Below are 8,119 nucleotides of genomic sequence, written 5' to 3'. Positions count from 1 at the left end.
TTGAGTCTACTATCTGCTATGGTACTGTTTGTCACTGTAGATACAAAGAAAAACAGCAAAATATCTTCCCTAATGGGACTTAGAATCTAACAAGTGGATGACATGGATTAAAAATAAAAGTGTTACAAGGAGAAAGTGAAAAGAATTGGTCGAAATTATATAATAATTATAACAGGATCTGGTGCATGTGCAGACCACCTAAAATGTCGATAATATGAGACGTGTTTGGCTTCTGATTCTGGGAGACAGGGGAACAGATGACTGTAAACATTCAGCATTGGCCTACCATGTGGTTAAATGCAACCTTTTCCCATTGACTATGTAAACAAAACTGTTCCTTTAAAACTATGACATCACAGTATTCTCCTAAAGTCCCATCTAGGAGTGAAGAACTCATCTACTCATAGCAGGTGATGTAGAAGGTGAGCTTAAAGGCACCTTCTCTGTCCTTCCTTAGGCCATAGGCCCTAAAGAATAGGCATTGGGGGTGGGGTTCATTTTATTTTGTTTGACCTACAGTTGCCCTTCAAAGAAGGGAGTTAGAATGACAAAATATGTTATTTTACATAAATAAAATATTTAACATAAATGTAAATATATAATTATGTTATATGACAAAGTTTGAGAAGGCAGAGATCATCTTCAGTAAATCAAAGAAGGTTTTGAGAAGCAGGTGTCATTGATCTGAGCCACAAACAAAGAGGATTTTAACAGAAGTATTTATAGGAATTGTGTTTCTGACATGAAGCGCATCTTTTATAAGTTCATAGAGGTGGAAAAGAGAGGACAAGAACAGTTTGGCTGGAAATTTGGAACTGACAAAATGCTTATTATATTCTATAAGTAGTATTGAAGTTTTGTGACTATACAAATGACATAATTTATGAAATCATAGGATTTAAAACTCAAAAGGACCTTAGAAATCAGCAGGTTAAGGAACAGAAAAATGTGTTGACTTTCCAAATTTCACACAGATTACAAATACCAGACCTCAGATTTCAGTCTAAATCCATTCTATGATTTTAATTCAAGTGCCACATCACATATGATCACATTTGTCTATTAGAAAGATTATGTTAGCAACACTGAGAAATGATTTGGAGTCAAAGTTAGTAAGTTACTTTTTAAAAATCCAGATAAGAAGAAATGAGGATCTGGAAAGAATGAATATGAGGAATATTGTGGTGGGAAAATCAAGAGGACTTTGATGGGAAGGGCAAAGGGAGAAGAAAAAAATAATGGCAACAAGGAAGAGGGAAGACACAACAAATATCCAGAAGTTTCTATATTGGATAATAAAAGACTATGATAACAACAGGAATGGAGAAGTTGAAAGGAAGGGTAGATTTAGGAAATGAAGGCTATGAGTTCAGTTATTGTACACATTCCTTATAAAGTCTTGAGAGACATCCTTGAGAAGGAAGTTAATAATCATAGCAGTTGGGGTACAGTAGGCAGTACAGTGGATAGAGCATGGTCCCTGGGGTCAGGAGGACCTGAGTTCAAATCTGACCTCAGACAATAATTACTTAGTTGTGTGACCTTGGGCATGTCACTTAAGCCCATTGCCTTGCAAAAATAAATAATAATAATAATAATAATAATAATAATAATAATATTTTTCTAATTTCATAGATGAGAGGAGGTAAAGAGAAGATAAATGATTTGAACAGGATCATAAAGAATATTTAAAGCAAAACTTGAACCCAAGATGCCACTTTACCAGTGATCTCTCAGTGAAGCAGGCCTGGAATTCAGGAGAGAGCCTAGAACTAGGTGTATAGGTTGGGAGTTGTCTTCATAAAGTAATAATTGAAATATGGAAGGCTGCCAAGGATGCCAAGAGAAGCAGTAGGGTGAGAAAAGAAGATGGCCAAGAACAATATCCATGCTCAGGCAATGAGCAAAGTCTACCCACCAAAGACTTTAAAGGAGGGTTTAGAGAAGTAAAAGGAAAGCCAGAGAGCACACTACAGTTACATCAAGACTTATGAATTAAGACATACTTGTTTCTTCAGTCATTCTATTGAAAGTTCCCTTCTCCTTTTGGGCACCCACTCTCAAATTCCAATTGCCTTCATGCTTCCATTTGACTAGTAAGAGAAGCTACTTTGAGCTTGTCAGGATCACTGAAGAAACCTCAGAAGTCACTTCATCCTCTTGACATTAAATAAGAATTATCTCTAAGACAAATCTAATGTGCGAACTTTTAGCCTCCTCTGGACAATATCTAGCAAGCAGGAGCCCCACAACCTCTTGAAATAATCCATCTACTTTGCACAACTCTAAGGAAGTGTGTGTATAAAATCAAATACGCCTCTTTGATAGCATGAAACTTGTACAAATTATTCCTTGTTTGGATTTCTGTGACCAAAGAGAACAAATCATGTCCCTCTTACTAGTAGAAATAGCCAATATTTATATAGTTTATTAAGGTTTTCAATGTATCTTACTAATATTACTTTTGTTCCTCACAAAAACTCTCAGAAGTAGGTGCTATTGCTACTACCCCATTTTACAGATGAGGAGACTCTGACCTAGAAAGATTGCTTAAGTGAGTTTTCCATAGCCATACAGCTAATCTGAGGCTGGATTTGAACTCAGGTCCTTCCATAAGAAAAATCTTCATATACTTGTAGACAACTGTCCTGTTTCTATCAGTATCCCTCAGTCCTAAATCTTCTCTCCTGGAGGCTAATATCACTAATTCCTTTTCTAAATTCACTCCATTTTGCCTTTCTTCTTTAAAATGTGGTCATCACATTTGAACACAGTACCTCACCTGTGACCTGACAGAGCCTGAATATGTAAGAATATCTGTACCCTTTTGCTCAACATTACTCTTCTCTTTACAAAGGACTGGATGCTTCATTCGATCATTTGACAAAATTTTTAAAATAAATTTATTATAATTGTTACTATCTACATGGAATCAGTTTATAGCTCCAAGGAGATATGTTTGTTTTAATTTAAAATAAAAATTTTCATCCTTCTTGGTTGAGATTGGTTGGATGTACTACATATATTGACACAACTGAGTCCTCCATGTACCACTCCTTCCCGTGTAGTTAATGATCACATTAGCTTTTATGACTTAGATCATGTAATCCACTCATATTGAGCTGACAGTCCTTTTCAGATTTTGTTTCTTGTTAACTATGGTCTTGTTACATCTTCTCCAATGTAGGGTAACCAGAAGGCAGAGTAGATGGAGCACCAGGCCTTAGACACTTACTAGCTGCATGATCCTGGGCAAGTCATTTAATCCTGTTTGTATCAATTTTCTCATCAGTAAAACTGAGTTGGAGAAGGAAATGGGAAATCATCCTGCTATCTTTGCCAAGAAAACTCCATATGGGATCCTGAGAGTTAGATATAATTGAAAAAAATTACTGAAATAAAACTTTACTTTTCTCCCTATTCAATTTCACTATTATCTCTCTCTCCCTCTCTCTCTCTCTCTCTCTCTCTCTCTCTCTCTCTCTCTCTATATATATATATATATATATATATATATATATATATATATATATATATATACTATAACTCTTTAAAAAAACTTTCCCTTATAATCTAAGTCCATCTCTTGTTAAATTTATCAGTTGAAAATCTGACAAATAAGCTATTATTTTACCCAAATCATTAAAAAAATGGATATTAATGGACTAGGAGAACATCATGAGGCACGTCACTAGAGCATTCCCTCCATATTGACACTGACACATTAATGACTATTATTTTGGAGTCCAATATTTCAACTAATTTCAAATTTGCCTAACTGTATTCTCTGCACTGTGTCTATTCATCTCATCCACAGGAATAATGTGGGAGACTTTACTGAATGTTCATAATATTATAGTATGTTATGTCTAGCAGTTTCCCCTGATCTACTCTGTCAAGAAAAGAATTGAGGTTTGTCTAGCAAGACTTGTTTTTGATAAAATTACACTTTCTTTGAGTGATCATTACTTTATTTGTTTGTAAGTTCCTTGAGTTCACCAACTGTCTGGTAAACACCAGAGTACCTTATACATCGTAAGTGCTTTTTAAAAAATTTGTTGAGCATGACCAAAGATTACATTCTCTGACTTCTCTGACAATAAAAGTTTTTTGATTCCAAGGCTCTCAAAGTCTTGTTTATTGCTGTCAAATCATTGTTTACTAATCAGAAAAATAAATTCCCTACTAATTAACTCTTTAAAGGGTACTCAGCCCAATTAAAATATATAGCTCTTTAAAGGACACTGACAGAATAGGAGAAATTCTAGAAGGTGAATGACTGATGGCTAGATGATTGAAGTTGGAAAGATGATACTATCTTCTGACTCCTCTCAAATGATAAAATGCTTACTTCTATTATAGGATACCTTTTCTATGTAATTAAAAATTATGTGTATCTGTGATTTCTCTGGTTCTTTTGCTATCAACAATCACTATTGTCATTTCAGTTGGGTCTGACTCTTTGTAACCTCATTTGTGTAAAGATGCTGGAGTGGTTTGTCATTTCCTTCTCTAATTAATTTTACAGATGAGGAAACAGAAGCAAACAAGGTGAAGTAGCTTGCCCAGCATCACACAGCCAGTAAATGTCTGAGACTGGATTTGAACTCAGATCTTCCTGCCTCCATTCTCAGTATTCTATCCACCTACCTGCCCCAACAATCACTTAATATGTTACTTTAATTTAATTAAAATAGTAACAAACCTCTTTCCACTAATTCTTAAATTAATTTTGTACTAATGTCTAATTTAAATAAATTGCTAGTTATTACACTTAATTTAGAAACAACTGCAATAATCTCTGTTCTCAAATTTTTTTAAGTTATTAAACTAGTCTACACAATTTTCTTTAGAAAACTATGATACAATATACTACTTGGTAGGGATGTTGTAGGAACAATTCTGGGTTAGAGAAGGCTGGATAGATGGTATGGGTGACCCCTTCCCACTGGGGCATTTATGATTCAATGAAAATTCAAAAAGCAAGTTTCATTCCATGAAATATTGTTACCTTTCACTTAGTCAAGAGAGTCCAATGATTCTTTATTCTGATAATTGAAGCAAAATCTTATGAACTAGAGAATATATCAAACAAGATATTTTGAAAATAACAACTAGCAATGTATTGAATGAAACAAGAGAAGCAACAAAATTTAATTAATGAGTTTGGTACTAGAAAAAAGAAAACAAAAGAATATATACAAGTTAAGTCCCCACATGCTTCACCTGGTAGGAAGAGACAGATAGCCATCACCTAAATATATTTGTTTGTTCTTAGTTTTTTAAAAAGTTAGAATCTGGTAAATTCCAATTTACACTTTAGAACTATGAACCAGAATAATTACATGAAAGAAAATTCTGTCATGATCTCATGTTATCAAAATAAAAGTTGTCCTTTGCTGTTGTTATCCTCCATTCTTTCTTTTTCCTTAAGGTTATTTTTTTTTTTGCAAGGCAATGGGGTTAAGTGGCTTGCCCAAGACCATGCAGCTAGGTAATTATTAAGTGTCTGAGGCCTGGTTTGAACTCAGGTACTCCTGACTCCAGGGCCGGTGCTCTATCCACTGTACCACCAAGCCACCCCTTGTTCTCCATTGTTGAAGAAGACCATGACATCAAATAAATGATGGCATGGCATGTCCTTTATACTTATTTAAAATTTCATATATATATATATATATATATATATATATATATATATATATATATATATATATACATATATATATATATATACACATATATATATATGTTTCCTAGAATATTTATTATGCAGTTAGAACGTCTATGGTACCTAAGTTTAGGAATGTAGTTTCTCTTTTACTATATAGGAATTTACTTTGAATATTCCCATTATGCTGATACACAATACCTTTTGAGAAACTAGAGAGATGTTGTGCATGTATTTGCATGGAAGTAAGGAAAATGATAGCCATTAGTGATAGTTATCAATGAAATGGATGGGTCAGAAAGTGATTGAATCAGTTAATTTGTGTGCTTGCCAACCTTTTTTTTTAATTAAGTAATGAAGCCAGTATTAGAAGAAAAGTAACATAAGGGAAACACTGGGTCCTCCCATTTAGTCATCACACACACACACACACACACACACACACACACACACACACACACACACACACCCCAGTCTCCTAGATTTCAAGGGCATAAAACTTTGCCAGCAAATAAAATGAGGTCATTCTTTTTGATGAGAAACAAGAATGGGTGATCCACCTTAAATAAAGCAGAATCTGGGAGCTGCTTTTCTACAATGACATTTCCGGTGGCAGAGGCTGCCTCAGTGCCATCTTCAGTAATATCTATGTAGGATTTGTGCATCATTTTTGATAAATATAAACGTCCTCCTGAGGCAATTCCAGAAAGATCTGCTTTTGATTCATCAAAGGCATAGGTTATTCCCAGAGCTTTCAAGTATCTCTTGATTTGATGAGTTTCTTCAATCCTGAAACGAGGAATAAATACTTCCACAGACTGCAACTTCATTCTTTTGGGGTTGGTCCAGTTCATTAAATTCTGATAGGTCAGTTGATTTTCAACCTGGGAAGAGTTCAAAGGCTATTTCAATTAGGTACTGTATGAAAGAACCAAAGTCAAGACATAGTCACCACTGTGACTTAAAACACTAACAAATATTTCTAGAGAGATAGGATTCAGACCTGATAAGGGACTGATCATTTTCAAGAAAATTTTTGTTTTACAAGAGAGAAGTTGATATGTAAAATCTAAAGAATACAAATCTAAAGCAAGACAATATGATGAACTGAATATGAAATTTGAAGTCAGGAAGATGGGTTTAAATCCTGCCTGTGACTTTCCCAGGTAAGTTACTTAGTTTCTCTGAGACTTAGTTTCCTCATTAAATTTTTTCACTAATACCTGCCATGACTATATCAAAAGATGATTGCGAAGTTCAAAAGAGATTTATGTAAAATTTTTTGTAGACTTCAAAGTAAATACAATGCCAGTTATTATTGGTGTTATTGCCATCAATCAAAATAAATGAAAAGAGACATCCTCCACTAAAGTCTTCCTGTGAACAGATGACTAACCTTGGACTCTTGAAATTTATTCTAGTGAAACATGTCCTCTCCATTCCCATCAAGGTAAAGGTAGTCTCAGCCCAGTTGGCTGTGAACTGACTTCACCCAGTATTAGAGAAGTTTATCTCCAGGTTGACCCTTAGGTGGATCAAAAATTTTTGGTCCAATCAATCAATAAGCATATGTTAGCATAAGCTAAGAATTGTGCTTAGGACCAAGGATGCAACAAAGACAAAAATATAACTCTCAAAGACCTTGATAGCTAGTATTTATGTTTAAAGACTGGCAAAGTGCTCACATCTATCTCATTCTAATCTTAGAACCCTGTGAGGTAGGTATTGTTATTAGCCCCATTTCACAAATACAAAAAGGAAAGAGAAAGCTTAAATAACTTTTCCAGAATCATTAAAACTCCAAACCTTGTACTCTATCCATGAAACAGTGGGTAGTCAATTGGTTCTGAAGTCAGTGATACTAGGTTCAAACTGTCCTTTTGATGCTTATTGCCTATGGAGCTATGGGTCACCTGATACCTCTTAGCCTCCATCCCCTCACTTATGTAATGATAGGGTTGAACTGGGAGACCACTGGGAGACCTTACAGTTTCAGATCTATGATTCTATGGAAATTCTGCCTCTGTTGCTCTCCATCTCTATTACCTCTCTTATACTTAAATCACTTAAACTGACTCTCAATTTCCTCATCTATTATGGAGTTTGGCAAATTGTCCTTTTAGGTCCCTTCTCATTCTAGGGCTGATTCTAGAGGTCACCTCTCTTTCATGAATTTATTCTTCTAAGGAATGCAAAATAATCTTTATATTGTTATGAGACTAATGTTTTGTTCAGTCGTTTCAATTGTATCTGATTCCTTATGATTCCATTTGGGATTTACTTGGAAAAGATACTAGGATGGTTTGCCATTTCATTCTCCAGTTCATTTTACTAATGGGGAAACTGAGGCAAGCAGGGTTAAGTGACTTGCCCAGGATCATGGAGCTAATAAATGTCTGAGACCAGATTTGAACTCAGATCTTCCTGAATTCAGATCTAGTGCCAACT

The sequence above is a fragment of the Macrotis lagotis genome, chromosome X (assembly GCF_037893015.1).
Source record: "Macrotis lagotis isolate mMagLag1 chromosome X, bilby.v1.9.chrom.fasta, whole genome shotgun sequence".
In the NCBI taxonomy this organism is placed as follows: domain Eukaryota; kingdom Metazoa; phylum Chordata; class Mammalia; order Peramelemorphia; family Peramelidae; genus Macrotis; species Macrotis lagotis.
The sequence above is the reverse complement of the archived record's forward strand: the minus strand, read 5'-3'. Positions refer to the sequence as shown.